Consider the following 16,484-nt stretch of genomic DNA (forward strand, 5'->3'; position numbering starts at 1 on the left):
CAACACAGCAACAACGTGTTGTGAGTGTTGCAACACACCAACAACGTGTTGTGAGTTTTGCAACACAGCAACAACGTGTTGTGAGTGTTGCAACACAGCAACAACGTAGTGTGAGTGTTGCAACACAACAACAACGTAGTATGAGTGTTGCAACACAGCAACAACGTGTTGTGAGTGTTGCAACACAGCAACAACGTGTTGTGAGTGTTGCAACACAGCAACAACGTGTTGTGAGTGTTGCAACACAACAACAACGTAGTGTGAGTGTTGCAACACACCAACAACGTGTTGTGAGTGTTGCAACACAGCAACAACGTAGTGTGAGTGTTGCAACAACGTGTTGTGAGTGTTGCAACACAGCAACAACGTGTTGTGAGTGTTGCAACACAGCAACAACGTGTTGTGAGTGTTGCAACACAGCAACAACGTAGTGTGAGTGTTGCAACAACGTGTTGTGAGTGTTGCAACACAGCAACAACGTAGTGTGAGTGTTGCAACACAGCAACAACGTAGTGTGAGTTTTGCAACACAGCAACAACGTAGTGTGAGTGTTGCAACACAGCAACAACGTAGTGTGAGTGTTGCAACAACGTGTTGTGAGTGTTGCAACACAGCAACAACGTGTTGTGAGTGTTGCAACACAGCACCAACGTAGTGTGAGTGTTGCAACACAGCAACAACGCGTTGTGAGTGTTGCAACACAGTAACAACGTGTTGTGAGTTTTGCAACACAGCAACAACGTGTTGTGAGTGTTGCAACACAGCACCAACGTAGTGTGAGTGTTGCAACACAACAACAACGCGTTGTGAGTGTTGCAACACAGTAACAACGTGTTGTGAGTTTTGCAACACAGCAACAACGTAGTGTGAGTGTTGCAACACAACAACAACGTGTTGTGAGTGTTGCAACACAACAACAACGTAGTGTGAGTGTTGCAACACAGCAACAACGTGTTGTGAGTGTTGCAACACAGCAACAACGTGTTGTGAGTTTTGCAACACACCAGCAACGTGTTGTGAGTATTGCAACAACGTGTTGTGAGTGTTGCAACAGAGCAACAACGTGTTGTGAGTGTTGCAACACAGCAACAACGTGTTGTGAGTGTTGCAACACAGTAACAACGTGTTGTGAGTGTTGCAACACAACAACAATGTGTTGTGAGTGTTGCAACACAACAACAACGTAGTGTGAGTGTTGCAACAACGTGTTGTGAGTGTTGCAACAGAGCAACAACGTGTTGTGAGTGTTGCAACACAGCAACAACGTGTTGTGAGTGTTGCAACACAGCAACAACGTGTTGTGAGTGTTGCAACACAGTAACAACGTGTTGTGAGTGTTGCAACACAACAACAATGTGTTGTGAGTGTTGCAACACAACAACAACGTGTTGTGAGTATTGCAACAACGTGTTGTGAGTGTTGCAACAGAGCAACAACGTGTTGTGAGTGTTGCAACACAGCAACAACGTGTTGTGAGTGTTGCAACACAGCAACAACGTGTTGTGAGTGTTGCAACACAGCAATAACGTGTTGTGAGTGTTGCAACACAGCAACAACGTGTTGTGAGTGTTGCAACACAGCAACAACGTGTTGTGAGTGTTGCAACACAGCAACAACGTGTTGTGAGTATTGCAACACAGCAACAACGTGTTGTGTGTTTTGCAACACAGCAACAACGTGTTGTGAGTGTTGCAACACAGCAACAACGTAGTGTGAGTGTTGCAACAACGTGTTGTGAGTGTTGCAACACAGCAACAACGTGTTATGAGTGTTGCAACACAGCAACAACGTGTTGTGAGTTTTGCAACACAGCAACAACGTGTTGTGAGTGTTGCAACACACCAACAACGTGTTGTGAGTTTTGCAACACACCAACAACGTAGTGTGAGTGTTGCAACACAGCAACAACGTAGTGTGAGTGTTGCAACACAGCAACAACGTAGTGTGAGTGTTGCAATACAGCAACAACGTGTTGTGAGTGTTGCAACACAGCAACAACGTGTTGTGAGTTTTGCAAAATAATGTATTGTGAGTATTTGAGGGTAGTAATACTGTATTGTGAGTACTGCAACATATTAATACGTGTTGTAGGTATTGTAATGTTGCAACACAGGAATTACGTAATGTGAGTGTTGCACTGGTCAGGAATCACTTACTGCAACATATAATTACGGTGTTAAGACTGAGTGTTCCAACATGTTTTTGTTCTGTCTTTCAACTCTCGCAACACATCAGTCCTGTGAAGTAACACTCACAACACCTCATTCATGTGTTGCAACACTCACAAAACGCTATTCCTATACGTTGCAAAACTCACAACACGTGTGTATGCATTCATGTTATGAACAAATGCTCATGGGCCGTAATGAGGGTTCGAACCTACGCAGGAGATGTTCCCAGATGCACCTTAGTCAACTGTGCCACGACATGGTATAAGAATTGCAGCCTGGAGTGCTGCTGCCCTCACGAGGATTCCGAAGCACAATCGGTGTTTCACACAACCCCCCCCCCCCCATGCACTCTGGCTCTGTCAACCAGATACTCCACCTCTACGCCCGTACTTCAATACACACAGGAATCACAACAGTGGAGTTGTTCATATGATATATCACGCTGTTGTGATGTCTGTGTACATTCGTGTTATGTCTGTGTAGTTCTTGTTCCTCTATATGTTGACTATTATTTTAATTATGTTTGTCATCCAAAATTCTTTTCTCTCTAGAATCTAAAAATAATTAAAATAATATTATGTTGAAAGGAATTTACCATAATTACCTGAACTATTACTATAATATTACCATAATTACCTGAACTATTACTATAATATTACCATAATTACCTGAACTATTACTATAATATTATTATAATTACCTGAACTATTACTATAATATTACCATAATTACCTGAACTATTGCTATAATATTACCATAATTACCTGAACTATTACTATAATATTACCATAATTACCTGAACTATTACTATAATATTACCATAATTACCTGAACTATTACTATAATATTACCATAATTACCTTAACTATTGCTATAATATAACATAATTTAGTGAAAATACGTAATTTGTCTGCCACTGAGAACATATTCACTAAAGTCTTCACTGTAGAGAGATAACTTCAAGAAAATCATTGACAAAGTTTAGTGCAAGAATTTACAACTTGTAAGTTTGTACAACCCGTCCTCCTGTTTACACAGTAGTTTTGTAACAATTTATTTATTTATTTATTTATTTATTTATTTATTTATTTATTTATTTATATATATACAAGAAGGTACATTGGGTTTGTGAGAATACATTGGATAGTACAGTATTTACATTCTTGTAAAGCCACTAGTACACAAAGCGTCTCGGGCAGGTCCTTAATCTAGCAGAATTTCAATCAGAATTGATAAATGATAGATACATTACAAGAGAAAAATGAGATGAGAGAGATAAGTAGGTATATTAAAGCATATTGTTATAATAAAGCTCTGATTAATTACATTGACAGCTTGATTAGTAATTTAAACAAGGTTAATAGACACCAAACAGCAGAATGACAGCACATATAAGACAGCAATGATCACAATGGTAAAGATGTTCAGATTGGGTACATAAAGATTGGGAGACTGGGTAGCAAAAGATACAGATAAACAAGATTTATAAACACCATACAACAGATTGGCAGCACATATAAGAAAACAGCAATGATCACAATGGTAAAGATGTTCAAATTGGGAACATAAAGGTTGGGAGATTGGGTAGCAATTGATACAGTGCAATTTTAAGGCAAAAAGTGAAAAACTATGAAGATGAAATTAGGTACTTTTTAGTATTGATTTTGAATGATGTAAAAGTTGGACAGCTTTTCAATTCAGTAGGGAGTGAGTTCCATAAACTGGGTCCCTTTATTTGCATAGAGTGTTTGCACAGATTAAGTTTAACTCTGGGGATATCAAAGAGATATTTATTTCTGGTGTGGTGATAATGGGTCCTATTACATCTGTCCAAGAAGAGTTTCAGACAAGGATTTGCATTTAAGAACAGGGTTTTGTAAATGTAGTTGACACAAGAGAATGTGTGGAGTGAGATTATGTTTAGCATGTTTAGGGAGTTAAACAAGGGGGCTGTGTGTTGTCTGAAAGCAGACTTTGATATTATTCTGATAGCACAATGTGCACCATAGTACATAGGTTGACGTACTAAGCAATTAGAATGAAGAATATTGTACTATTCCCTATATAGAGTCCGAAAAAAGAGGCAAAAAACAAATTCCAAGTAAACATTCCAAGTAAAGTCTTGGAATGGTCCTACAAACTTTTAACTTTATAAGTAAACTCTGAGCGTCTGGAGAAGACTTCAAATGTACCTTCCAAATGATGCTCTAGAGCAGTCTCCACTCTAGTGTTAAGGAACCAGAGTGCTCACCTGGCTGGAAACGTCTAGACTCTTCTAGAGAGCTTAAAGCGTCCAGAGTCCAACAGAGGCAACAGTCCGCAACATCTGCTTCAGTGTCTGGTGAAATCTTTCCAAGACTCTGGGGAATTGGTATTTTATGTTATACCTCTGAACAAATTGTTGGAACTCAGCTGAACGAAAATTACTACCATTGTCAGACTGGATCACACGAGGCAGTTAAAACAAGGTATAAAACTTCACAAGATGATTGATGATTGTCTTAGCTCTAATATTACGTACAGGATAGGCTTCAGGGAATTTCGTTGTAGCACACATTAAGGTTATTACAAATATATGACCAGACTTGGTCCGTGTCAAAGGGCAAGGGCCTACACATTCTACTATGATGTGGGAAAAAGATTCAGGTGGAACTTCAATTGGATCAAAGGGAGCTCTAGGTACAGTTTGGCTGGGTTTCCTCACCACTTGACAGGTTATACCCTGTCGACAATATTTTGCAATATCTTACTTAAGTTTAGATTGTGACGGGAAAATGAAGGAGTGTAGATGTTCGGCAGTCCTCCTAATGGCTGGTGTCAATGCCTATCACATTAAAGAAAAATAAGATCGACTGCTTGGCTGTTGTCTGTGGTAAAGTAAGGGAATACACGCAAAACACATAGTATGAATAATGAAACTTTAATTTAATTGAAAGCAAATTAAAAACAAAGACAATTCCTTGGCTATGTACAGTGCAAACAAACAAGTCAAAAAATATAACATAAAAATTAAGAACAGGGATGACGTTACTCTATAATATAAAGACAAAATGAAATAAGCAGATGCTGAGAATAAAGTGCTAGCTGAGAAACATCCACCTGATAGACAGAACGTATATCAGTTAGTTGTTCACAGCTTGAGAGCACAAGATATTCTAACTTCGATGACTGGTTCATGCCCAGACATCGACTAAGTAGAGGACGCTGAGGTGCAGGTGTGCAGTCAGCGGGTCACCAATCAGAAGCAGGCAGGCTGGGAGTGGTAATTTGCTGGTTGATGATGGTGGCGAGCCGGCATGGAGGGAGTGTGGAGTAGGGGGGAGTTTAGGGTACGTTTGCCTCCTGGTCAAAACGTTTTGTGCTACTGATAGACGTATCTTGAAGGTAGCATCTTATTGTTGTATGTATATAAGTAACTTTATGTAGGGAAGAGCAGGCTCAATCTCTCTTGAAAGAGATTATCGTCACAAGATTAATACGAGTACTTTGTTACCTGAAACAACATTCGGCTGATCCCTTGGCGACCACTTAAAGGACCGTCATGAGCAGCTGTGAGGACTTGTTCACGGTATGCTTTGGGGACCACAAGTTGGGTAACACTCTCACAGTCCTCTGAAGAGCGAGATATCTTAGATCTCCATCGTCTCATCATCATCTGATCTCTGAGAAAGTATCCAACATCATCTGCCAAACCATTCTCCTCTGGAATGACTTGAGAAAACATACATACAAACTATGGTCATTCTTTTCAAGTTGGGCCAAAGTGTGGGATTCAACATCAGTAAAATGTTCATGAATATTCATGAACATTCCTAAGTTATGAACAGTAACAATTCTATAAACAAAACTCATAAACATTATACACAGACATCACAATAGTGTGATGCATCAAATGAACAAATCCACAAGGGCCGTGATGAGGGTTCGAACCTACGCCTGAGAGGATCCCAGACGCGCCTTAATCGACTGTGCCACGACATTGTCAAAAGAATTGCAACCGGGAGTGCAACTGCCCCTCACAAAGACACTAGAATTTATTTGTCTTCTTAGATTCTTGGTGTTTATGCAAGATAAGATCTGTGTTTATGAAAGAGTAATCAGAAGCCGTCGTAGCCCAGCTGTGGGAGCGTCCTCCGCGGCCTCGTAGCCCAGCTGTGGGAGCGTCCTCCGCGGCCTCGTAGCCCAGCTGTGGGAGCGTCCTCCGCGGCCTCGTAGTCCAGCTGTGGGAGCGTCCTCCGCGGCCTCACAGTCCAGAGTTCCACCCACTCCTGAGCAGCTGCTTTTTTCACTGTTCACGTAATAAATATTTTTTCTTGTTTTCTTTATTATTAAAATATGAGTATTAATTTGGAAATAACCTAGTAAATTATCACTTTTTATAAGACAATCTAAAGAGAAAATTGGAGATCAAACAAATACGGATGTGACTGTGGAACATTAGTAAGTCTGGGACACTGCGTTGCCTAGATAATAGTCTTTTGGTCACCTAAACGTTTCTCACAACTTTGATGTAAATTATCTGTCCATGTGCGTGTGTACCATCCTAGCAGTCTTCACCTTGTTGTGTTAACAGAGTCATGAAATAGCTTTCTTGCCTATACTATTCCTGGTGCCTTCTCTTCGTCTCACCTATGTTTAGTGCATTGCATTTGTCAGTGTTAAAGGAAAGTGACCATCTGTCCGACCACCACTTGAGTGCATCTAGATCTCTTGGTACTCTCCCTCAAACGTCTTCGATTGAAAATCTCAGCAATTATGCATAATCCCCAAGTAAGGATACTTTAGACTATCTTCTATCAGTTTGATGACATATATCACAATCTGAAAGACCCCAAATCGTACACTACTTGCGTTTTTTAATACTTGCAACTGTTCGCTGCTGATTTATCTTCTTTCAGCATTACCCGCTGTTTTCAACCAATGATATGATCTCTCTTTCACACCAACACTCCTTTAGTTATGAAATCCTGGTCTTTAATTAAGGGATGGAGACCTACTAAATGGGACTGAGTTACACGTTTGTTGATTATTAATGAAATTACAGGCAGCGTACCCGTGTTTTTTTTAGTTTTATAATTTTTATTTGAGCATAACACTTATGAAGTCGTAATGCATTATCTGCCTTAACTGATTACATGCTGATGTTTAGTTTAGTTCATTTATTATGCACCCCATACCCATCTTGTGGGAGGCAATGGAAAGGGTTACAGAGGCACATAATGGGCTCAGGGACTGAACCCCACAATTCAGCTAAGCGAATTACAATCTTGATGAACTAGTTACAAAACTAAATGCACATCATCACATCAACAACGTGATCGAGACCGACCACAAGTACAGTTTCTAAATTAAATTAGGCAACTGACATATGTGGGGAGCTAGTATCACAATTGATATGTTTATCCTGCACACCGCCCCCCATCCAGTGGGCAGCGGTGGATAGGTTACAATCACTTAGTTACTACCTACAGTTAGCTAACTGGGGATATTTGACTAAGATTTCTGGTTGCAGATAATTTTGATTTAAATATTTACACATCTCTGGAACATTGTTATAGAATTGTCTCTACTTTCATGTCAATTTTCGCACTCCATCACATAGTGACGGAGGGTGTGCGAATAATTTTGTTGACACAGTTTACATTTGGTCAGGTCTACATCAGCAGATAATGGGAATTCCCAGAGATACTTGTAACCGAGTCTAAGCCGAACAGTAGTAACATCTAGAAGTCTGCTGATTTTATTGGATGAACCATAGATGTGTGGCTCCTCTTGCATGATAGTATGATGATAGATGGAATTACTGGTGTCAATTTCACTTTTCCTCAGATCTACAAGATCTTGTTGAAGTTCTCGGTGTACTGCTGCTCTCAGATTGCTCATTGACAATCCAAGGTTACACTCAACGTCTCCTTTAAAGGCAGATTCTTTGGCTAACTTATCAGCTCTATCATGCATTCGGAGGCCAACATGAGATGGAGACCACATGAAATGGACTCTGTTGCCATCATTAATAATTTTGTTGTATTTGTGTCTAGCTTCGGACACGAGAATGTTACAGTTAGGTCTTAAAGAGTTGAGATCATTTAAGGATGATGAAGAGTCACTTACAATTAATGTATCAAGTTTGGAGACTTGTACACATTTCAGTGCAAGGATCAAGGCAAATAGTTCGGTCTGAAGGGTAGAGGCCCAGTTGTTTATACGGACTCCCCACTCAAAGTACAAGCCATCGCCCATTGTCAGGACAACGTACTGCACTTCCAGCTGCACCCGTGGGGCGGTGTAGGGAACCATCAGTGTATATGATTTAAGAGAGAGAATGTTCTGTGGACAGAGCATCAATATGCAGGAAAGTGCCGTAGTTGTTTCTCTTGGTACAAACCATAAGCCTGATACATTCTGAGTTGAGTTCCAGTTTTAGTCATCCATTTGGAACAATGTTGATCTTCAATAAAGAAATTCTGGAGGGCTTCTGTGCAAGGGTTAGGATGAGTTAGCCTAAGCATTTTTATACCAATTTGACAGTTAATTTCATTAACACAATCAACATCGCTCAGAATATTAAGTTCCTTTCTCATGTTAAGTATCTTTGTGGTACGAGGGCACCCAAAGATAATCTTCAAGGCTTCGTTCTGCAGTTTTTCAAGCCCCTCAAGCTTTCTTTCAGGCATCAAAACAAGCAGAGGTGCAGCATAATCCACTAAAGATCTGATGTATGCAAGGTACATCATTTTGACAATTACAAAAATACAAATACAAATATTTATTCAGGTAGAGTACATACATACAAGGTGAGATACAAAAGTTGATGGATTTATAGATAAAGCTAGTACATACAATGCCTAAAGCCACTATTACGCAAAGCGTTTCGGGCAGGAAAAACACTAAGACTAAAACTTAATACTAATTGAGATTAAAGTATAAATTGTGTTGAGAAAAATAAGATAAAATGAAAAAGGGGGGGGGGGAACATGGCAGAAAAAAAAACAAAAATACAATTTGGTCAACAAACAGCATTGTTTAAAGTAGTAGACAAGGGTTGACATTTAGGGATGAGGTAGGTTACATGGAGTTAATTAGGTGGTACTTAGTTTTTATCTTAAACTGGTTGGGAGTGGTACAGTCCTTAACATAGTTGGGAAGGTCATTCCACATTCGAGGTCCCTTGATTTGTAAAGCATTTCTAGTTTGACTAAGTCGTACTCTTGGAATATCAAATAAGTATTTGTTTTTGGTGTGGTGCTCATGGGATCTGTTACAACCTTCTAGGAAGCTTTTAAGGTCAGGATTGACATTACAGTTCAGCGTTTTATATATGTATAATACACATGAGACAATGTGCAGTGACTTAATGTCTAACATATTCAGAGATTTGAGTAAGGGTACCGAGTTCTGTCTGGGACCAGAGTTGGATATTGTCCTAATAGCAGCTTTGTGTTGAGTAATTAGAGGAAGCAAATGATTTTGGGTAGTAGAACCCCAAGCACAAATACCATAGCTGAGATAAGGATAGATGAGAGAGTGATAGAGTGTCACCAGGGCAGGGCGAGGTACATATTATCTGATCTTAGGAAGAATGCCAACAGTTTTTTATTTTTGGGGGGGATATATTTAGAATGTGTCCCTGGAAATTCAGCTTGCGATCAATGAGAACGCCAAGGAATTTGCCATCTACTTTGTTACAAATTTGGGTATTGTTAATCCTGAGATTTATTTGATTTGAGGATTTATTGCCAAACAAAATATAGAAAGTTTTGTCAATATTGAGGGTGACTTTGTTGGCAGTTAGCCAGTGATGGACTTTATTTAGCTCAGTATTCACTGTGACATTTAGAGCAAGGGGGTCAGGACTGGAGTAAATGAAGGTCGTATCGTCAACAAATAGAATTGGTTTGAGATGTTGGGAGGCATTTGGAAGGTCATTAATGTAGATGAGAAAGAGGAGAGGGCCAAGTATGCTGCCCTGGGGAACACCAATGTTGATGGGTAGGGTGGGAGAAATTGAATTATTCACAGAAACATATTGGAGCCTGTCAGTAAGGTAGGATTTGAGGTATTGCAGGGAGTGACCTCTGACTCCATAATGTTGTAATTTAAGAAGAAGGTTTTGGTGGTCGACAGTGTCAAAAGCCTTACACAGGTCCACAAATAACCCAACAGGGAACTCATTTTTATCAAGAGCTGCATGTATCAAGTTAATCATACAAACCACCAAAACCTTCTTCTTAAATTACATCATTATGGAATTATGGAGTCAGAGGACACTCCCTACAATACCTCAAATCCTACCTTACTGACAGGCTCCAATATGTTTCTGTGAATAATACAATTTCTCCCACCCTACCCATCAACATTGGTGTTCCCCAGGGCAGCATACTTGGCCCTCTCCTCTTTCTCATCTACATTAATGACCTTCCAAATGCCTCCCAACACCTCAAACCAATTCTATTTGCTGACGACACAACCTTCATTTACTCCAGTCCTGATCCCTTTGCTCTAAATGCCACAGTAAATACTGAGCTAAATAAAGTCCATCTGTGGCTAACTGCCAACAAACTCACCCTTAACATTGACAAAACTTTCTATATTCTGTTTGGCAATAAATCCTCTAATCAAATAAATCTCAAAATAAACAATACCCAAATTTGTAACAAATTAGATGGCAAATTCCTTGGCATTCTCATTGACCACAAGCTGAATTTCCAGGGACACATTCTAAACATATCAAAAAAAGTTTCAAAAACTGTGGGCATTCTTTCTAAGATCAGATATTATGTACCACGCCCTGCCCTGGTGACTCTCTATTACTCCCTTATCTATAATTATCTCAACTATGTATTTGTGCTTGGGGCTCTACTACCCAAAATCACTTACGTCCTCTAATTACTCAACACAAAGCTGCTATTAGAACAATATCCAATTCTGGCCCCAGACATCACTCGGTACCCCTACTCAAATCTCTGAATATGTTAGACATTAAGTCACTGCACATTCTCTCATGTGTATTATACATATATAAAACGCTAAACTATAATGCCAATCCTGATCTCAAAAGCTTCATAGAAGGTTGTAACAGAACCCATGAGCACCACACCAGAAATAAATACAGTTTTGATATTCCTAGAGTACGACTTAATCAAACTAGAAATGCTCTACAAATCAAGGGGCCCAGAATGTGGAATGACCTTCCCAATCACGTTAAAGACTGTACCTCTCTCAACCAGTTTAAGTTAAAAACGAAGCTATACCTAATAAATTCCCTGTAACCTACCTTACCCTTCTATTGTCAACCAATGTCTGTTTTTCTTTAAAGAGCGCTGTTTGTCGACATAATTGTTTTTGTGCTGCTTTTTCATCTATGTTTTCATTTCTTGTTTTCATTCTACTCATTATGCTCAATTAGTATTAAGCTTGTCATTTAAGTTTATCATGCCCGAAACGCTTTGCGTAATAGTGGCTTTAGGCATTGTATGTACTAGCTCTACCTATAAGTCAACCAATCCTTGTAAAAATTTATTGTATGTATGTACCTTACCTAAATAAAATTGTATTGTATTGTATTGTATTGTATTGTATAGATGACACATTTACAGATGACACTAAGATCTATGATAAAGAAGGAAGTGAAAGTGATATTGAGACCTTACAAAGAGATCTACATGAACTCCACCAATGATCAGATGACTGGCAAATGCTCTTTAATGTCGATAAATGCAAGACCTTGCCTGTAGGGCATAACATTCCACGTCACAACTACCAAATTGCCAGCTTTACCTTACAACAGATAGATGAAGAATGCGACATTGGAATCAGAATCCATCATTCACTAAAAGTTGCACAACAAGTGGGAGCGGCAGTAAAAAAAAGCGAACCAAACCTTGGGAATAATCAAGCGTGCCTTTACTTTCAAGGAAACTAAAGTAGTCCTTCAATTGTATAAGTCTCTGGTGCGCCTGACCTGGATTATTGTATACAGGCATTGAGACCTTATCTTCAGAAAGACATAGTTGCTCTGGAGAAGATGCAACACCGGGCAACAAAAATCATACCAGAGCTTAGTCATCTCTCGTATCAGGAAGGGTTGAGGGCCACTGGCCAAACAACACCGCAAACCAGGCATGACAGGGCGGAGCTCATCGAAACACTTAAAATACTCAACAATTTGGACGATGTTGATCCGGACACTTTCTTCAAAAGGTCAGATGTAACACGAACGAGGAGCAATGGGTTCAAGCTCAACAAGCCACAATGTAGGACAGAAAACAGGAGAGGCTTTTTCTCCCGTATGGTGGTAAACCCGTGGAACAGCCTACCAGCCAAAGAGTAGGTAAGGTAAACGCCAAAACTCTACTGGGTTTTAAAATACAGATAGAAAAGATCGTCCAGGCAAATGGGTAGGACCTTTGACAAGTCGCCAACTTCCTGTCCTCGTTGAGGCCACCAATATTAGTGTCTCAAGTAAATTAAACGTCGGCAAAGATCAGTAACCAAAGAAAATGGGTAGAGCGACGTGGCGAGTAAGCGAGCGAGCGAGTGACGTCATCACAACAAAGGTTGCTATAGACTTCTCCACGACTCGTGAAGTTCGCATGTCTTAAAGACCTGTGTCCACAATACCCGCCAAATTGTCCCTCCCACAGTACTCTCAGGACACTTATAGCAGTGTAAGTGTGTGGTGAGGCCACACCACTGAAGACATTGAGGATATACCACGAGGGAGAGACGAAACTGTTGAAGGAAGGAGTCACTGGCTCCACCTGACCACCTAGTTCCTCGCACTCTCGTCATCCTCCGTAAGTACTTGAGTGCATTACCTGCTTGATACCTGTTTGATGGGGTTCTGGGAGTTCTTCTACTTCCCAAGCCCGGCCCGAGGCTAGGCTCGACTTGTGAGAGTTTGGTCCACCAGGCTGTTGCTTGGAGCGGCCCGCAGGGCCACATACCCACCACAGCCCGGCTGATTCGGAACTTATCTTAGAAAACAGTCCAGTTTTCTCTTGAAGATGTCCACGGTTGTTCCGGCAATATTTCTTATAGTCACTGGGAGAACGTTGAACAACCGTGGACCTCTGATGTTTATACTGCGAAGAGTTAGGGGTGACATGATAGAGGTTTACAAGTGGATGAATGGACACAACAAAGGGGATATTAATAGGGTATTAAAAGTATCAGCACAAGACAGAACACAAAACAATGGGTATAAATTGGATAAATTTAGATTTAGGAAAGACTTGGGAAAATACTGGTTCGGTAACAGGGTTGTTGATTGATTTGATTTGTTGATTTACCGCGTATCGTGGTGGAGGTGGGGTCCCTCGATTGTTTCAAGCGTGGGTTGGACATGTAAATGAGTGGGATTGGGTGGTTATAGATAGGAGCTGCCTCGTATGGGCCACTAGGCCGTCTGCAGTTGCCTTTGCTCTTATGTTCTTATGTTCTCTGATTGTGCCTATGGCACCTCTGCTCTTCACTGGTTCAATCCTGCATTTTCTTCCATATCATTCACTCCAGTACGTTGTTATTTTACTGTGTAGATTTGGGACCTGGCCCTCCAGTATTTTTCATGTGTATATTATTTGGTATCTCTCTCGTCTCCTTTCTAGAGAGTACATTCGGAGAGCTTTGAGACGATCCGAATAATTTAGGTGTTTTATCTCAACGATGCGTGCCGTATATGTTCTCTGTATTCCCTCTATTTCAGCAATCTCTCCTGCTCTGAAGGGGGGAAGTGAGTACTGAGCTTTCTGCTCCACCATTGTCTGCTCCAACATTGTCTTACACCCCCAACATACAATTGTTAATAATAAAAATAATAAAAATTTATTTAGGAACAGTACATACAGTACATAGTTGCAGAGTTACAGTACAAACATTCTGTTTGATTTAATGATGGAGGTAGTACATACAATACCTAAAGCCACTAGTACGCATAGCGTTCCGGGCAAGGAGAGGTGGGGAAATAAAAACACTTAGACTAAAACTTAATAGTAATTAAGCTTAAAGTATAATTGCATTGAAAGAAAAAAATAAAAATAATAAAAGATGAAAAAAGGGGGGGAACATGGTAGAAAATAGCCAATATACAAGTTGGTCAACAAACAGCATGTTTTTTTTTCTTCAACAAAAATGTTGGGGTATGGAAATAGGACTATAGAATTGTTAGAGGTGTGGACGTTGGCCAGTGGAATTGTTGGGGTAAATTATATGGCTGGCATTGTTGGGGTGTGGACATTGGCCTATCGAATAATGATAACTTTTATAATAATAATAATAATAATAATAATAAGAAATTTCACTGGGACTGTGTAGTGTGTCAAACCCATGACCAAGGCATTGCCAGCTGCATACTCTACTACTGTACCACCACTGACTTTCTTACAATCGGATTTCTACTGATATCACAGGAAGTCTGTGATATCCTGATATCACAGTCCTGAAGCCAGTCCAAGTTTTATGTAAGACCCCAAGCACTCAGGTGAAGGATAAAGTACTGTAGTTCAACACTGTATGCACAACTTCAGATACACAGAAAATCACACTAAGGTGATATACATCAATGAACAATCCACTGAAGCTGTGAGGTAATGCAAACATTGCAGGTTTGCATCATCTCACAGCCCGAGGAAATTTTCTCATTGATGTATATCACTTTAGTGTAATTTTCTGTGTAAATAATAATAATAATATTATTATTTATTCAAAAGATGGTGTGTACAAAGAACATAAGAATATTGTTCAATTGAAGGAACAGAAGTTACACATACTAATGAAGCCACTATTACGCAAAGCGTTTCGGGCAAAATTAATAATACTGTAATATAGAATTTTTCTAATTAAAGTTGTGACAGGATAAAGCACTTAATACTATTAGAGAAGTAAGCTAACAAAATGAGAATGTTCAAGGAAAATAAAAAATGAATACAAAGAAGGTGATACTTAAGGATGACAAGCATAGACTATTACATTATGGAGTCAGTAGTTCTAGCATCAGTACAGTAGTTTATTTACATTAATTATAGAATGGAAATACAAGGTGTAATTTAGAAAAGCAAGTGAACTATTCCTCATAACATTTTCTTTGAACATATCAGAACATAGAGTAACATACTATAATTTAAGGTTAATTTGGCCAACAGTTTCAAATAACCAAGACCATAAAGGACACGAGTAAACACTTTATCAAAGAAATGCATGAAATTAGATGACATTAAATGTAGACAGTAAATGTAGAAATTAAATGCGTGTACTCGCTTGAATGAACTATATGGGGCATAGCTGATTCATTCCAGTGTGGAATTCATTCCATCCGTTCGGCCTCAGCAACCCCCTTCCCTCCCCCCCCCCCCAAAAAAAAAAATACAATCACATTAATGCATATGCCAGTCCACATTTGCCTTATGAAAAATTTAAATAATAAAGAATTTGTATTGCAATGAAATAAATTGATATTGCACGTTACAGTACTGTACTTACCCTACCAGTTGAGTTTTGTAGTGCAAACTTTGTTAGCCTTAATATCCTGAGAGCGCCACACATATGAATATAAATTGTTTAAAGAACAGTAACTTTTCTAACAAATGTACATTATACACTACAGTCTGTACATAAAGTACAGACCACTAGAATCACACTACTGCAGTACACTTATATCATATAAACTACACTTTGTACATTTAATGTCATTAGAACTGTGCTGTACAGCTCAATTGACACTCCCAAGTTATGGCTAGTGCTGGGTGCTGGTCTAGTGGCCTGGGCACCCTCAGAAGGTGAGTCCTTGCTAGTGCTGGGTGCTGGTCCAGTTGCCTGGGCATCCTCGGAAGGTGTGTCTTTGCTAGTGCTGGTCCAGTTGCCTGCGCATCCTCGGAAGGTGAGTCCTTGCTAGTGCTGGTGCTGGTCCAGTTGCCTGGGCATCCTCGGAAGGTGAGTCCTTGCTAGTGCAGGGTGCTGGTCCAGTTGCCTGGGCATCCTCGGAAGGTGAGTCCTTGCTAGTGCTGGGTGCTGGTCCTGTAGGCCTACTGTGAAATCATATCAAAAACTTTGGAATCTTAGATTGTTTCTTTATTGTGTGCTTCATTATAATATCTTTCATGTCCTTTAGGTGCAGGTAATAATCTGTCAGCTCTTCATTATCAGTTACAATAACCAAATCAAGCAGATCATTAACCTTTTGCAATGATGCAGCATATGGAATAGATAACATACTGTCATCTTCCTCTGTCACATCCTCATCATTATTACCAGTAACACACTGGATAATCTCATTATCAGTTAATTCACCATAACTTGGATCATCAGTATCATTACCTA

At 39.7% G+C, this 16,484-nt stretch overlaps 1 protein-coding gene across 2 annotated transcripts in view; it reads left to right on the forward strand.

Annotated features, from left to right (window-relative positions):
- LOC123765944 (E3 ubiquitin-protein ligase TRIM32-like) overlaps positions 1-16,484 on the forward strand; it is a 179,089-nt gene that overhangs the window by 134,831 nt on the left and 27,774 nt on the right. Inside the window, exon 1 of one of the 2 annotated variants that reach the window (XM_069337362.1) lies at positions 12,719-12,967. The exons of the other annotated variant lie outside the window; for it this stretch is intronic. The gene's annotated coding sequence lies outside the window, so the exon portion shown is untranslated. Of the gene's footprint in view, positions 1-12,718; positions 12,968-16,484 lie in introns of those variants that run through there. 2 annotated transcript variants of the gene reach the window in all.

The sequence above is a fragment of the Procambarus clarkii genome, chromosome 37, assembly GCF_040958095.1.
Source record: "Procambarus clarkii isolate CNS0578487 chromosome 37, FALCON_Pclarkii_2.0, whole genome shotgun sequence".
Lineage (NCBI taxonomy): Eukaryota > Metazoa > Arthropoda > Malacostraca > Decapoda > Cambaridae > Procambarus > Procambarus clarkii.